Source organism: Chiloscyllium plagiosum, chromosome 5 (assembly GCF_004010195.1).
Source record: "Chiloscyllium plagiosum isolate BGI_BamShark_2017 chromosome 5, ASM401019v2, whole genome shotgun sequence".
Lineage (NCBI taxonomy): Eukaryota > Metazoa > Chordata > Chondrichthyes > Orectolobiformes > Hemiscylliidae > Chiloscyllium > Chiloscyllium plagiosum.
Window position 1 is genome coordinate 48,945,637 of NC_057714.1, and position 5,235 is coordinate 48,950,871.

Sequence of the window (5,235 nt, forward strand, 5' to 3'; positions counted from 1 at the left end):
CCTTGTCTCAGCCGCATCCCTCCAGCCTGGCACCGCCTTCCTGACCTGCAGTCTTCTTCTTGACCTCTCCGCCTCCACCCTACTCCGACCTATCACCTTCACCTTGACCTCTTTCCACCTATCACATTTCCAACGCCCCTCCTCCAAGTCCCTCCTCCCTACCTTTTATCTTCTCCTGCTGAACACTCTCTGCTCATTCCTGAAGAAGGGCATGTGCCCGAAACGTCGAATCTTCTGTTCCCTAGATGCTGCCTGACCTGCTGTGCTGTTCCAGCAATAAAGTTTCAGCTGTTGATCTAACTACCATTAATTGCCATGTACAGAAGAGAATTCTAATCTAGCACCAGCCTTTGCATGTTAAAGTGTTTCCTACACGAATCCCAAAAGACTCAGCTCTAATTTTTAGACTATGGTGCAGAGCTCTAGACTCCACAATTACTGGAAATAATTCCTGTTTGTCTACCCTGTGTGTGTCCCATAATGCTTTCAATGAAAGCACCTCTTAATTTTCTAAATTCCAGAGAATGTAATCTTATCGGGCTAAAAATTGTGCTTTGTTTGGCTATGTGTGAGTTGGGTCAAGTTTTGGATAGTTTCTCACATCAGACCTCGTGAAATCTCTCATCCTATCTTTCCAAAATATTCTCAGTAGCTACCTACTCTGCTCCTAAGGCGTTCCTCAGGCCCCATCTCACCACAGCCATCCCCAGAACAACTCATCACTCAGTGGAGATCTGTCACAAAACTGGCAACCCTAGCACCTGTGCCATCATAAAAGTTTCACCTCGGCGAGACCTGGCATTCATAGCTATCTTGCTTCTGTAACTCTCTGTCTAGTCTAGGATGTTTTCTGCAGTTATCAGAGAAGGGGCTACAGCATCATAATTCCCCAACAAGGACCTGGAGCACACAGTCGAGGGGGTTGTGCAAAGCAGTGTAGTCCAATTCCTGGAGGATTTCAAAGGAGGCCATGTTACCAGATCCTGGCAACCCAGTCTGAGGTCTCCACATGGGTGAGTGCTGTCTCCAGTGTTCCCACCCACAGTGCCATGAGAAGGTCAATGATTATCTCCACTGCGCCACAGTAAATGTTACATTCTTCTTTTTGTTGTTTCATGCTCATTCCATCCCTATAACTACATAATCCCTGTAACTACATCATCCCCATAGCTACATCATCCCCATAACTACATCATCTCCATAACTACATCATCTCCATAACTACATCATCCCTATAACTGCATCGTACCTATAACTACATCATCTCCATAACTACATCATCCCCATAACTACATCATCCCCATAACTACATCATCCCTATAACTGCATCATCCCCATAATTACATCATCTCCATAACTATATCATCCCCATGATTGCATCATCCCCATAATTACATCATCCCCATAACTGCATCAGCTCATAACTACATCATCTCCATAATTACATCATCTCCATAACTACATCATCCCCATGATTGCATCATCCACATAATTACATCATCCCCATAACTGCATCAGCTCATAACTACATCATCTCCATAATTACATCATCCCCGTAACTGCGTCATATCCATAATTACATCATCCCTATAACTACATCATCCCTATAACTGCATCATCCCCATAATTACATCATCTCCATAACTACATCATCCCCAAGATTGCATCATTCCCATAATTACATCATCCCCATAACTGCATCAGCTCCATAACTACATCATCTCCATAATTACATCATCCCCGTAACTGCATCATATCCATAATTACATCATCCCTATAACTGCATCATCTCTGTAACTATATCATCCCCATAACTGCATCATTTCCATAATTACATCATCCCTATAACTGCATCATCTCTATAATTATATCCTCATAACTGCAACGCTGTCTCTTGCATCCCCTCCCTCCAGCTCAGATACTAACACCTTGGTGAAAGTGCTAGGCAAAGAACGTGAGACCACAAAATGATCCTGGAGAGGAAGGGCTTGTCATACAAGAAACGGTTGAGGTCTCTGGGTCTGTACTTGATTAGATTTAGAAGAACAAGGGGGGGATCTGACTGTAACAGAATATTGAGAGGCCTGGATAGAGTGGACATGGAGAAGATGTTTCTATTAGGAGGACAGTCTAGGATTCTTGGGCATAAAGGGATAACCCTTTAGAATTGAGATGAGGAATTTCTTCAGCCAGAAGGTGATGAATCGGTGGAACTCATTGCCACAGAAGGCTGTGGAGGCCAAGTCATTGAGTGTATTTAAGACAGAGATAGAGAGGTTCTAGATTGGTAAAAGGATGAAGACAGGAGATTTGGGTTGAAGCCCCTGAATGATGGAGTCTACTCCCTTCAGTCTGGCTCCCTGCTCCCTGCCTGTTCACTGTGAAAGCTGCATGGTGAAATTGTGCGATTGATTTAGCACACTCTCATGAAGCAAGCGGACTGCTGACCAACAAGGTAAACTGGCTGGTGTTTGACAGTGCAATCTGTGCGCAACATGTCAGCCTTTCAGGGCCCTGCAAAGCCGGTCTGTGCTTCCTAACTGGACTGCAGGTGGATCAGAGAGGTACCATGCTAGTCTTGAGGGTTGACAAATGCTGGATGCCACAGATCATGCCCTGACTGTCCTAGCCCAACCATCTTCAGCTGTTTCATCAATGACCTTCCCTCCATCATCAGGTTAGAAGAGGGGATGTTCACTAATGATTGCCCAATGTTCAGCATCATTTGCAGCTCCTCAATTACTGACGCAATCTATGCTCAAGCTCTGGACAATACTCAGGCTTGGGCTGACAAATGACAAGTAACATTCATGCCAGGCAATGACAATCTCCAATAAGAGACTATCTAACTACTGCCCCTTGACATTCAATGGTGTTACCATCACTGAATCCCCCACTATAATCATTCTCAGGGTTACATTGACCAGAAACTCAACTGGATTCTCTACATAAACACAATGACTACAAAACCAGGCCAAATTCTACAAATAGTGCACGAGTAACTTACCTCGTGATCCGCCAAAGCCTGCACAAGGCACAAGTCAGGAATGGGATGGAATACTTCCCACTTGCCTGGTTGGGTGCAGTTCCAATAACACTCAAGAAGCTTGACACTATCCAAACAAAGCAGCCTGTTTGACACTACATTCACAAGCAGCCAGCCCCTGTATCACTGATATTCAGTAGCAGCAGTGTATACTATCTACAAGATGCACACAGAAATTCACCAAAGGTCCTCAGACAGCACCTTCCGAACCCACAAACAATGAATTTCACAACTAATCTTGGAGGAACCTGGTTGGGCGAAGTTGGGCGAAGTTCACCGTGGGCGGCACGGTGGCACAGTGGTTAGCACTGCTGCCTCACAGCGCCTGAGACCTGGGTTCAATTCCCGCCTCAGGCGACTGACTGTGTGGAGTTTGCACATTCTCCCCGTGTCTGCGTGGGTTTCCTCCGGGTGCTCCGGTTTCCTCCCACAGTCCAAAGATGTGCAGGTCAGGTGAATATAGCCATGCTAAATTGCCCGTAGTGTTAGGTAAGGGGTAAATGTAGGGGTATGGGTGGGTTGCGCTTCGGCGGGTCGGTGTGGACATGTTGGGCCGAAGGGCCTGTTTCCACATTGTAATGTAATCTAAAAAATCTAATCACAGCACAGAATCAGATAAGTTAATTGTTGTTCTAAGTGTGTCCAATAGAAAGGCTGCAGTAGTGAGTAGAGTGGGTTCTTTCTTGATTATATGTTTTTGGAGATATGTCTCTTGATTAAACTTAAAATATAAGCCATAACTATTAATTTAACCTGGGGCAGTGTTTTGTAGAGGAATAAGATGGTGTTATTTTCTGGATCTGTAGATTGTGAAGGAGCAAAAATGGCCTTTGCAGTGATATGTACTTCTTGTCAGGTGTGGGAGTTTAAAGAGAGTTTAAGGGTTACTGCAGATTATATCTGCCATAAAGGTTGTTGGATGCAAATCTTATCAGATCGAATGGATCGGTTGGAGAGACAGATAGAAGCGATGAGGAATTTGAAACAGCAACAGTATGTGATGGATGGCAGTTATAGGAAGGGGGGAAAGTCTCAGATACAGTCACATAGATGCGTTAACTCCAGGAAAGGTAAGAGAAATAGGCACCTAGGGCAGGAGTCTTTTGTGGATATACACATTTCAAGCAGGTATGCTGTTTTGGAAAATGTAGGGGGTGATGGATTCTCAGGGGAATGTAGCACGAACAGCCAGGTTTCTGGTATTGAGACTGGCTCTAATGCAACGAGGGGTACGTCAGCTTCCAAGAGATCAATTGTGTTAGGGGATTCTGTAGTCCGAGGTACAGACAGACGTTTCTGTAGCCAGCAGCGAAAAAGCAGAGTGGTGTGCTATTTCCCTGGTGCCAGGATCAAGGATGTCTCAGAGAGGGTGCAGAATGTTCTCACGGGAGAGAGGGGCCAGCAAGAGGTCATTGTCCACATTGGAACCAACGATATAGGAAGGGAAAAGGTTGAGACTCTGAAGGGAGATTACAGAGAGTTAGGCAGGAATTTAAAAAGGAGGTCCTCAAGGAAAGTAATATCTGGATTACTCCCAGTGCTACAAGCTAGTAAGGGCAGGAGTAGGAGGATAGAGCAGATGAATGCATGGCTGAGGAGCTGGTGTATGGGAGAAGGATTCACATTTTTGGATCATTGGAATCTCTTTTGGGATAGACGTGACCTGTACAAGAAGGACGGATTGCACCTAAATTGGAAGGGGACTAATATACTGGCAGGGAGATTTGCTAGAACTGCTCGGGCGGATTTAAACTAGTAAGGTGGGGGTTGGGACCCAGGGAAATAGTGAGGAAAGAGGTTAATCTGAGACGGGTACAGTTGAGAACAGAAGTGAGTCAAACAGTCAGGGCAGGCAGGGACAAGGTAGGACTAATAAATTAAACTGCATTTATTTTAATGCAAGGGGCCTAACAGGGAAGGCAGATGAACTCTGGTCATGGTTAGGAACATGGGACTGGGATATCATAGCAATTGCAGAAACATGGCTCAGGGATGGGCAGGACTGGCAGCTTAATGTTCCAGGATACAAATACTACAGGAAGGATAGAAAGGGAGGCAAGAGAGGAGGGGAAGTGGCATTTTTGATAAGGGATAGCATTATAGCTGTGCTGAGGGAGGATATTCCCGGAAATACATCCAGGGAAGTTATTTGGATGGAACTGAGAAATAAGAAAGGGATGATCACCTTA